At 47.3% G+C, this 11973-nt stretch overlaps 1 long non-coding RNA gene across 1 annotated transcript; it reads left to right on the forward strand.

Moving 5' to 3' along the window:
• The first annotated feature begins 1125 nt into the window (after positions 1 to 1125).
• LOC139227006 (uncharacterized) lies at positions 1126 to 8182 on the forward strand. The gene is made up of 3 exons (XR_011587351.1): positions 1126 to 1178; positions 5742 to 5925; positions 7956 to 8182. It is a non-coding gene; the product is annotated as an uncharacterized lncRNA (long non-coding RNA).
• The last annotated feature ends 3791 nt before the right edge of the window (positions 8183 to 11973 follow it).

Here is an 11973-nt window from a genome sequence, read left to right on the forward strand (position 1 = left end):
TTCATGGTACTAGATTACAGCATATTCTGTAAACATTGTAAAGGAACTGAATACCCTCTACATAGTACAAGTAAATAACATAACTGGCAAACAGAATATCAGTGTATATTTTGAGAGAATGACATGTACTCTGCATGTCCATTCATCAGTCCAACGTGTCCTGCCCGAGGGAAAAGTAGCTGAGATGGTTTCCCGCTGCTTTCCTCTTGGACTAGCTGCCCCAGGGGGGCTGCAACCAAGGCTAAACATAGAAACATAGAAATTTACAGCACAGAAGGAGGCCATTTCGGCCCATCATGTCCGCACCAGCCGACAAAGAGCCGCACGGCCCTTGGTGAGCAGCCCTAAAGGTTACATATAAACCTATGAACAATGACGGAAAGGCAAAGAGCACCCAGCCCAACCAGTCCGCCTCACACAACTGCGACACCCCTTATACTGAAACATTTTACACTCCACCCCAACCGGAGCCATGTGATTTCCTGGGAGAGGCAAAAACAAAATAAAGAGCCCTATCTCCCCTCTACCATGGGATTCAGAGCCAGTGCTCCGGCCTTCATTTGTCGGGTTTATCTGGAATGGGGCTCAAACCCTTCGCCTTCCAACTCAGACGTGGGAATGCTACCACTAAAGCCAAAGGCTCACTTCCATCCTGCATGTACCAACATTTCAATCCAACAGTCCTCAAATTCATCATAGAATTATTGAATATTATAGCCCAGAAACAAGTCATGCCAATGTTTTTGTCCACATGAGCTACCTAGTCTAATCCCACCCTCCGCTCATCCCCACACCTTACACCACTTCTCTTTTTCAAGCAGCTACCTCATTTACTCTTAGCTTTTCGACTCTGCTTCAACAATGGTTTGCGGCTGAGAATTTCAAATTCTAACCACCCTCTGTGTGAAGGATTTATTTTTCTAACCTCCCCTCTTTTTTCACTTTGTGGTTATCGTAAAATGTGTGTCCTCTCGTCAGCAACTCTATGAGACAGGTGCAGCTGGAGTCATGTTATAATCACAGCAGCATCAGCTGGAGCACCAGCGAATGAGTAGCAGGCAGAGCTAAGCCTTGCATTCCATATGGTCAAGGTCAACAACTCATTGCATGGGATCCAGCTGTCAGCTGCCGTGGAGAGGAGACGAATGGAGACTGGGCACTTCGGCGCAGGGAGGAAGGTACAGAAAAATAAAGCTCTATCAGTAGAACGGGGAATAGAATTATCGTTTCAAACTTGCTTTTGGAAATTGGTTATTCTTTGTCGAAATTATACTGCGTTCATATTAACAGATTCACATTCATTCATTTGTATTATGTCTGCTACCTTAATGGAGGTATTAATCCTTGAAAATAAATGAGTTGGCACCTGTGTTAAAACAGCGAACAGAAGTATTTCGTAAATCTGTGCCATGTGTTTGGACACTAAGGCAGGATTTTCCGGTCTTTGCGCTCGAGGTTTCGCCCCGGAGCGGCAGTGAAGTCTCCAGCGCTCTGCCACGATTATCGCCCCGGAAACAGAAAAGCTGAAAATCCAGCCCTAAGAGTTGCACGATATAATTTCAAGGCCTGTGTTATATAGCCTAAAGTGCAATTTATTTGTAATAAATAAAATAGCTCATTTTAGGATTCTCTTATTTTGAGCGGCAGGTGTACAGCACAGAAACAGGCCATTCGGCCCTACTGGTGTTTATGCTCCACTGGAGCCTCCTCCCAGCCTACCTCATCTACCATCGTCCTTCTATTCCCTTCGCCCTCAAGTGCCTGTTACCACTGGAAATCGGTGGCCACGCTGCGGAGTGGAATGGTCGCTGATCGCCCAATTGCCGTGCCGCGGTTTTCCAGCGGCGAGCACAACCGCACAGTTTCCCCCCCACTTCCGCTGCGCTGCTGGCCGACACTCCTAAATGCGTCATCAGTGAAGCCGAGGTCCCGGGCCAGAAGTTCCAAAAATCTTGTGACCGTGTGATGGTGCCAAGGTTAGAGTTTTTTGGTCGGTGCCTACTTCTTGATGCAGACCGCCAGCGTTCCTTAAAGGTGTGTTGGATTTTGCTGCATTTGTGTCGGCGACTTTTTCACCGTGCGAGGATACTACACCGCGTGACTTTTTTTTCCTACAGGTCCCTGAATGATGATCAGTGCCTCCGTAGACTACGATTCCGCAAGGACGTAGTCACGGAGCTCTGCAATCTCCTGCAGGCAGACTTCGAGCCGCAAACACGGGTGAGGACAGCCCTGAGCGTGACATCCAAGGTTACAATCGTCTTGAACTTTTATCACTGGGTCCTTCCAAGTTGCCACTGCGGACATCTCCAACAGCTTGCTGTTTGCAGCCCATACATCCATATGGGAAGTCACAGATGCTCTCTATTGGAGGAGGGCCAATTACATCTCCTTCCCTATGAGCAGGGACAAGCAGTTGGAGCAGCAGACTGCATTCCTGCGCATTGCAGGCTTCCTCAGAGTCGAGGGGGGTCATTGATTGCTCTCATGTCGATCTGAAGGCACCCCAACATGCTACCGTGCTCTTCCGAAACCACAAGGGATTCCACTCCCTCAATGTTCAACTGGTTTGCGACCGCAACCGCAAAATTATGGAAGTGGATGCCCGGTTTCCTGGCAGCAGCCATGATTCATTCATACTGCAGCAGAGCGGTGTGCCAGGCCTCTTCACTGGGCCGGATCAAGATTGCGGCTGGCTGCTGGGTGACAAGGGCTATGCACTGAGCACTTGGCTCATGACTCCTCTTTGCAACCCTAGAACTGCTGGGCAGCAGGCCTATAATGACAGTCTCTCGGCCACCAGGACCCTCATCGAGCGCGCAATTGGGATTCTGAAGCAAAGGTTCCGTTGCCTGGACCGCTCAGGGTGTGCTGCAATACTCGCCTGAGCGTGTCTCCATATTCGTGGTGGTGTGTTGCATGCTCCACATCCTGGTCATCATGAGGGTGCAGCCATTGGAGGACGAGGCAGCAGTGCCACCTGTGGAGGAGGAGGATGAGGAGTATCTGGAAGCGCATGAGGAGGAGGCACAGGAGGAGGAGCAGGATGTGGGTGCCCAGCCACACAGAAGGCAGCGTCGCCATCGTGACCCTATGAGGGAAGCACAAAGCTGCTGCCGTTTCACATAACTCAATGCCCAGTTGAGCCTGCATCTGGCCATGTCCTCGGGCCAACCTATGAGCCCTCTCACACATCATTCCCGCACAGTCAAATGAGAGACCTATTCAGAAAATTTCCAAAACAAAATAAAGATTTATTACACCCCAAACATTGGGTGCACAAAACATCAACATTATCAATTATCACCCTTGTGCAACTCCTTATTACCCCTCTTACGCAGACCTATCCTTACACTATGCCGCAGTGTCTCCCCTGTGGCTGATTCATAAGAATATAAGAACATCAGAAATAGGAGCAGGAGTAGGCCATACGGCCCCTCGAACCTGCTCCGCCATTTAATAAGATCATAGCTGATCTGATCATGGACTCAGCTCCACTTCCCCGCCCGCTCCTTATCCCCTTATCCCTTTATCGTTTAAAAAACTGTCTATTTCTGTCTTAAATATATTCAATGTCCCGGCTTCCACAGCTCTCTGAGGCAGCGAATTCCACAGATTTACAACCCTCAGAGAAGAAATTTCTCCTCATCTCTGCTTTAAATGGGCGGCTGCTTACTCTATCATGTCCTCTAGTTCTAGTCTCCCCCATCAGTGGAAGCATCCTCTCTGCATCCACCTTGTCAAGCCCCCTCATAATCTTATAAGTTTCAATAAGATCACCTCTCATTCTTCTGAATTCCAATGAGTAGAGGCCCAACCTACTCAACCTTTCCTCATAAGTCACCCCCCTCATCCCCGGGATCAACCGAGTGAGCCTTCTCTGAACTGCCTCCAAAGCAGGTATATCCTTTCGTAAATATGGAAACCAAAACTGCATGCAGTATTCCAGGTGTGGCCTCACCAATACCTTATATAGCTGGAGCAAGACTTCCCTGCTTTTATACTCCATCCCCTTTGCAATAAAGGCCAAGATTCCATTGGCCTTCCTGATCACTTGCTGTACCTGCATACTATCCTTTTGTGTTTCACGCACAAGTACCCCCAGGTCCTTCTGTACTGCGGCACTTTGCAATCTTTCTCCATTCAAATAATAACTCATGGCTTTGGGAAGGCTGCTGTGTGTATGTAGAGGAAGCTACAGATGTCCTTCTCGGATGCCCTCGACCAGATCTGGCCCCGGAAGGGCCGGCTGCAGACTTGGCTGCATCCTCCTCTGCGCCTTCACTCGGAAGTGGCTGGGGCAATTCCATGGTCGGCAGCAATGGCGGAGTGGCAGGTCTCGGCTCAGGGCTGCTGGGAACCTGAGAGCCCACATCAGTCTCCTGGTCCGAGGAGCCAGCGCCACTCGCCCGGGGCACCCCACCTCCCCCACCAAGCTGCTGTAGCACAAGTTGGTGGGGTGGGGTGGCACCGTTAGGCCCCCGGTGAATTGTGGTGGACCCAGCCGCGATGGCAGCAGTCAGATCTCACGTAGCATCCAGCTGAGACTGCATGTGAGCAGCCACATTCTCAAAGCCACCAGAGATGCCAACAGTAAGATGCTCCATGGCCTGCTGCCCAGAACGCACGAGAGCATTCTGAGCTTCCAGGGCAGCGGCCATCCTGTCCAAAGAAGCACAGCGACGCTCGTTTCCTCATGCCTGTACTGCAATGGCAGCTGCCACCTCGCCCAAGAGACACGTCATCGCAGCTGGATCTGCACGGTCACTCTGGGAGTTCACCATCTTTTGCACACTGGCAATGGTGGGCTTCATGGTGTGCGCAGAGCTGTCCACAATGCGGGAGGCAGACTCCTCCATGCTCCTGACCACTTGCAACAGCCTCTCGGGCACCCCTTGCATTATCGCCCAGACCTCGAATTGCATGGCCTCCACCCTTCATTCATAAGCTGGTGAATGGAGGATCCCGAAACCTCCTCTGCAATCTCCCTCCAGGCATTTAAGAAGGCACTCCTAATTGGTCGACCAGTATCAGGATAGAGTAACCGCCTCCTTCCCAACACAGCTTGCATCAGGCTTTCAAGCTCAGAGTCGATGAAGAGGTTGGCCCTCCTCAAAGGCCCCCACTGCCGCCATCTCCTCTGAAGCAACTCAGACCGAAGTCAAGACACAGCTGCAAAACCTGCCCTTTAAGAAGGTCACAGAGCAGCTGCATTGTTGGGATCAATTGTGGGATTTTGCAGTCTCAACGCCACTCCGCTGCCACACTGCCACAACCAGCCCACTACCATTGACATTACCATTCCACTCTGTTTAGCCGCCGAAAAAGTGCAATTTCGCTCTTCACACTGCCCCATCCATATCGACATTAAGGGATGCAAAAATGCGATAGGTGTGCAATTTCAGCCCCTAAGTTTTGGACTCCCCCAAAAGTGGAAACATTTTCTATACATCTACCCTATCAAACCCTTTCATTATCTTAAAGACCTCTATTAGGTCACTCCTCAGCATTCTCTTTTTTCGAGTAGAGTCCCAGCCTGTTCAGCCTTATCTCTTAGTAATGGTTTGCAGTTGAATTGGTGTTGCAGAGGTAAGAAGCTATTAGGAGTTATGATACTGTATAATACCATTTTCAATTTCACAGCACATTACCAGGATATATTATGATAAGTTGCTTTAGTTGCTAAAGGACTTTTTACAAATTGCAAGGGGAGCCTAACAAATGTATCCTAATGCTCACAGGTCAGTGTATCACTGGAAAAACTCCATATTGTGGAATCTTCCGTTTCCGATTCTGGCAATTTGGGAAATGGGTAGAAATTCTGGTGGATGATTATTTGCCAACAAGAAATGGACAACTTATTTATGCCAGATCAGAAGCTGGCAACGAATTCTGGCCATCGCTTTTTGAAAAGGCATTTGCAAAGTAAGTATATCTGTTGCTCATGTGTTGCACCGTTATAAACGTAAATATTACTAAAGCACCGTGGTGTGGTGATGTAGAACAACTGCTATCCTGCTGCCCAAGATCCCTATTTATACCAAAACCTGGAGAAAATGTTCAATAATCTCATGGTTCTGTTTAATATCCTGCTTTCATACAATCTGAAGAATCTTATGTCAACATGCATTTTCTGGTCACCTTTTTGCATCATAGATTCCTATATCCACACTTATAATGGAAACTTTCGATGTAAACTTATCACTGCAATTAAGTCCTCCTGCCAGTATGGCACTGCAGTGCTAGGAGTGGCAGGCGATGTAATTAAAGTGGGACAAGTTTACAATGGCAGTTTTCATTGTCATTTTGGACATAGGAATTTATAAGGGAAATATAAAAATGACAAAATAAGAAAAATAAAAGAACTGTGATACTGTGTGAGGGCTTAGCATGGGCAAGCAGCAAATGTGGCACAGGTTGTCAGACATTTATCTGGCATGCAGTGTTTGTGGCATATGGTCTTGGGTGATCTACCCAAATCATAATACTGTTCGGTAGTCTTAATTTGCCAGATTCCTTCAAGTATGTTATCTTCTGTATCACCTCCCTCCTTGTCCTTCTTGACTTGTCTGCAGCCTTTGACATGGTTGACCACATTATCCTTCTCCAACAGCTCGCCACCATCATCCATCTATGTGGGACTGCACTCACCTGGTTCTATTCTTATCTCTCTAATCGTAGCCAGAGAATCACCTGAAATGGCTTCTCTTCCTGCCCCCACATCATTACATCTGGTGTCCCCCAAAGATCTATCCTTGGCCCCCTCCTATTTTTCATCCACATGTTGCCCCTTGGCGACATCATCCAAAAATACAGTGTCAGTTTCCACATGTACGCTGATGACACCCAGCTCTACCTCACTACCACTTCGCCCGACCCCTCCGCGGTCTCTAAATTGTCAGACTGCTTGTCTGACATCCAGTTCTGGATGAGCAGAAATTTTCTCCAATTGAATATTGGGAAGACCGAAGCCATTGTTTTCGGTCCCCGTCAAAAACCCCGTTCCCTAGACACTGACTCCATCCCTCTCCCCAACTCCTGTCTGAGGCTGAACCAACTTTGGTGTCATATTTGACCCTAAAATGAGCTATCGACCACATATCCACAGCATAAATAAGACCACCGCCTATCTGCACCTCCGTAACATCGCCCGTCTCTGCCCTTGCCTCAGCTCATCCGCTGCTGAAGCCCTCATCCATGCCTTTGTTACCTCTAGACTTGATTATTCCAACTCACTCCTGGCTGGCCTCCCACATTCTACCCTACGTAAACTAAAGGTGATCCAGAACTTGACTGCCCGTGTCTTAACTCGCACCAAGTCCCGCTCACCCATCACCCCTGTGCTCACTGATCTACATTGGTTTCCGGTTAAGTAACGTTCGATTTCAAAATTCTCATCCTTATTTTCAAATCCCTCCATGGCCTTGCCCCTCCATATCTCTCTAATTTCCTCCAGTCCCACAACCCTCCAAGATGTCTGCGCTCTTCTAATTCTGCCCTCTTGAGCATCTCTGATTATAATCACTCAACCATTGGTGGCCGTGCCTTCTGTTGCCTAGGCACCAAGCTCTGGAACTCCCTGCCCAGACCTCTCCTCCTCTCTACCTCTCTTTCCTCCTTCAAGAGGCTCCTTAAAAGCTACCTCTTTGACCAAGCAGCGATAATTTCTACTTATGTGGCTCGGTGTTAAATTTTTAGCTCCTAATACTCCTGTGAAGTGCCTTGGGACGTTTCACTACGTTAAAGGCGCTATATAAATACAAGTTGTTGTTGTTGTTGTATCTTTTACCAGATTCTGAAGGTAGGGTACATAGTGTTGAGCTTAGCTATCACCTCCTCTGGTGGGATGGTGCACTACCAACCTCTCTTTGCCAACCATCAAATAGGTAGTCGATTGTGGTGCTGTTCTGCTATTTGCCTACATTTTCTGCCTTCACATTGTGTTTTTCCCGCAGGCTGCACGGTTCGTATAAAGCAATCGAAGGAGGGTGGACACTGGATGCTCTGATTGATCTCACTGGTGGTGTTGGTGAAATGTACAGATTTTCAGAATTCGCAGATAGAGGCGAGGAGTTGTACAACCATCTTGCTGCTGCCTCCAGGAAGAATGCTCTGATGGCCTGTGGGACAGGAAAGGTCAGGCAGATGATATTGAATCAGCTCAAACCACCACAACAAATTTAGGAGGTTTAATAAGACTGCTGTGTATCAGTTACATATGTGACCCTGCCATTCCATTGCTCCAGTAAATTCGACAGATTCTTGTTCCTCCGCCTGAGCGCATTTGATCACTTGGGTGAATGGAGGGAAATCAGCTGGGGATGATCACACTACTGATTCTTCCATCCATTTAAATTATGGATGGAAAATTGGGCTGGTTCCTTTTCGAGATCAGCAATCCTGCTTGCCCAATTTTCCTCTATTTGCTGCTGTTATTTGATGCTGGGACAATTGGAGCATTTAAAACTGAGAGTGATAGATTTTTGTTAGCTAAGGGTATTGTAATGTATTTGCTTCATGGGTTCTTGCTTAAGAATTCATAGAATAACACATTCCTATTAAGAACGATTGATTTATTAACAAAGGCTAAATAATCACACTACACATTACCAATTCATCCACTAGGCTCACAACTGCATACCTCATCGTGGATGACCTAGACCCAACTGACTTGGGGTTTTATTGAGTCTTGTGAACATCACGTGACTGGCTAAGCCACTCACAATTTAACAGCTCTACAAACCTGTGAGCATACTCACAGGTGCATACATTACAGGTATCAAGGGATATGGAGCTAAGGTGAGTAAATGGAGTTGAAGTTCAGATCAGCCATGATCTAAATGAATGGCGGAGCAGGCTCAAGGGCCTGACTGGTCTACTCCTGCTTCTGTGTCCAGGTGATCCAGTCTGCCCAGTAACAGGAAAATCTACACCATGGTGTCACATATATAACTGATACACAGCAATGTTCAGGTCTGAACTGTTATATTTTTAAAGTAGTCTCTCAGGGAGTAGTATATCAAAATAACTTCCACCGAACAAATAGAATTAGATAACAACAATAACAGCCCACACTTGAAAATATAGGTAAAACACCTTAAAGCATTTTTCAAATGAACTTCGTTTGCCTCCAATGGTTGTCCTGATGAACAATGACGAAGCTTCTTTAAAATGCAGTGCCCAGTGCTTCTGCCTCTAGTACTTTTTCTGAAGATATTTTCCTGCTCGCTTTAGTTTTCTCCCCATCTCTCCTGAAGGTGGGTACTCATGTTGGGATGGCCCTCCAGTACCTCCCCCTCATGGCAATTCTTGATGTGTGATCTAGACACTGAGCGGTGGCAGCTTATTCAGTCATGAGAGCATTATAATCTAAGCCCAATCCTGCTGCACTTCTACTGCAGATGGCGATCAGGATGAGGGACTGTGGTTGATTTTCCTCCCCCCATGTTCAGCCCAGGGTGACCAGGCCAGTCACAGTGCGCTCCACGACACTGGCTGAGATCACCTAATTCAGCACAGATTTGGGAATGAATTTGGGGCCTTCCAAATGCGTGGCTCAATTTCGCACTGCTAACCTATCGGGGAAATCTCCACCTTTAGTTCATAAAGCAGCAACACAATAAAAATACAATGAAAGTACTGTGAAGAGACATAGTTTTATATGGTCATAATCCAATCCACCCAAATTAAGCAATAATTTAAACATAAAGTTGTGTTTAATACCAACATTAACATTTCTGCCAAGGCATTGTGCACTGATACTGCATTAAAGAGTGCTTGTAGATGGTAATTTAACAAGTTCCTGCTGCTGGCAAGGGTCCTCCTCGACAGTTGTACTTATTGAGAAATTGCGGGCGCACTGCCCGAGATTTTTCACTTGCATTTTCTCGACCTGAGCTGGTGCCAGGTGAAGCTCCCTGCTCGCAGTGAGAAGCCAGAACATTGGCCTGTACAATAATTGTCGAGATCAAAGCTAAGTATTCGAGCCCAGCACCATGAGCAATAGCTGCATTCCTGCAAAAAAACAATTCAGTATTTATGACCTACAACTCTCTCTATCTAAACATTATTTAGGAAGACAAAAGATCCGGAAAGCAAGATGGTTTAGTTGCTGGCCATGCCTATAGCGTCACTGCAGTAAAAAAGGTAATGAAAGAAGGATTCCTGAATTTTCTTATTGCAAGATTACAGTTCACCCTCTCTTATGTCCCCCCATCATTCTCTGTTTCGGAGGATTTGCAGATGCTTCCTCTGACAATGCAGCTCTGCACATTTTAATGAAATAAATAATATTAGATCTTCTATGATGTTGCTCATGGTAAGTCCTTTCATGCTATGACTTTTGTATATCTATTCGGTGCCTGCAACTTCTCTGAGTCTCTCACTTGCATTGCTATCAGGAGTGTGATGGAATACGCTCCGCTTGCATGGATGAGTGCAGCTCCAACAATACTCAAGAAGCTCGACACCATTCAGGACAAAGCAGCCCGCTTAATTGGCACCCATCCAGCACCTTAAACATTCACTCCCTCCACCACTGGCGTACCGTGTCTGCAGCGTGTACCATCTACAAGATGCACTGCAGCAACTCGCCAAGGCTTCTTTAACAGCACCTCCCAAACCTAGAAGGACAAGGGCAGCAGGCACATTGGAACACCACCACCTGCATGTTCCCCTCCAAGTCACACAGCATCTTGACTTGAAATATATCGCTGTTCCTTCCTCGTAGCTGGGTCAAAATCTTGGAACTCCCTCCCTAACAGCACTGTGGGAATACCTTCACCACACGAACTGCAGCAGTTCAAGAAGGCAGCTCACCACCACCTTCTCAAGGGCAATTAGGGATGGGCAATAAATGCTGGCCTTGGCAGTGATGCCCACATCCTGTGAATGAATTAAAAACAAATCTTCTCTGTTGTGCTCATTGAGAAGGCGGGAGCTCTCTCATGACACTTCTGTTGTGATGTCTGCATCTCTTGTTGATCTATTTGTCTCTGTCTCCTTCACCCACTGATATCTCTACATATTTGTATTTCTCTGTCTCTGTCCCCAATACTCTGCCCCACTGATCTTGGTCCATCATTGTCCTATAGATTTCTCTCCTCTCTTCCCCTTTTCAGCTGATCTCTTACTCTTTACATACCTATTTTTTCCCTTCTGATACGTGTGTCGGTCTGTTTTCTCTTTCACCACTGATGTTCATCTCTCTGCTGCCTACTCTCTCTTTCTGTCTGGCATTTTTCTCTTTATGTGTACCCAATATCTCGATGCCCTTTGAACTTTTCTCTTTCTGTCCACTCCCCACCCCCCCCCCCCCCCCACACCCTCCACCCTCCTCCTCCTCACCATTTTTTCTTCTTCTTGATCGTTGCCTCATTCTTGTTCCTGTGATCTATGTCACCCAAGGGAAGAGATGGGAAAGCTGGTGGGGAAGGGGTCGTCCACAAACAGCCCCCCAAAATTAAATAGCAGCAGTAAAGGGGAGAGAGAGAGAGAGAGAAGCAGGGGAGGTGGGGTTACTGCACCAGAGGTATGTAGCAGCTCAAAGACAAGGCTGGAACTGGAATGGAGGGAGATGCATAGCTGGGGTAGTTAGGTATCTATCAAGAGACAGAGGAGGCAAAGGGACTGCAGAGGAGCCGGGCGGTGGTGGGGAGGCTACACTTGAGCCAAAGCAGAGGGAGAGACACAACCTGAGTACAATGGGACCAGGACCGGGATGGCTGCAAATGAGTTTATTAAATGCATTAATGAGCACAAGGCATAACAAACCTCACGTTTTGCTGGCAACTGCAGCAGGCTTTGAGCTTGTGGGGAAGACAGCCGAGAGATACGAATAAAGGGGTATCAGCGCCACATAGAATTTAAAAGTAATGACAGCACTGGAGCTGCGGATGGACTCACTCTGGAGCATGCGCGGTGCTGAGAATGTTGTGGATAGCACATTTAGTGAGTTGGTCACACCACAGGTAA

Source organism: Pristiophorus japonicus, chromosome 16 (genome assembly GCF_044704955.1).
Source record: "Pristiophorus japonicus isolate sPriJap1 chromosome 16, sPriJap1.hap1, whole genome shotgun sequence".
Taxonomy (NCBI): Eukaryota; Metazoa; Chordata; class Chondrichthyes; family Pristiophoridae; genus Pristiophorus; species Pristiophorus japonicus.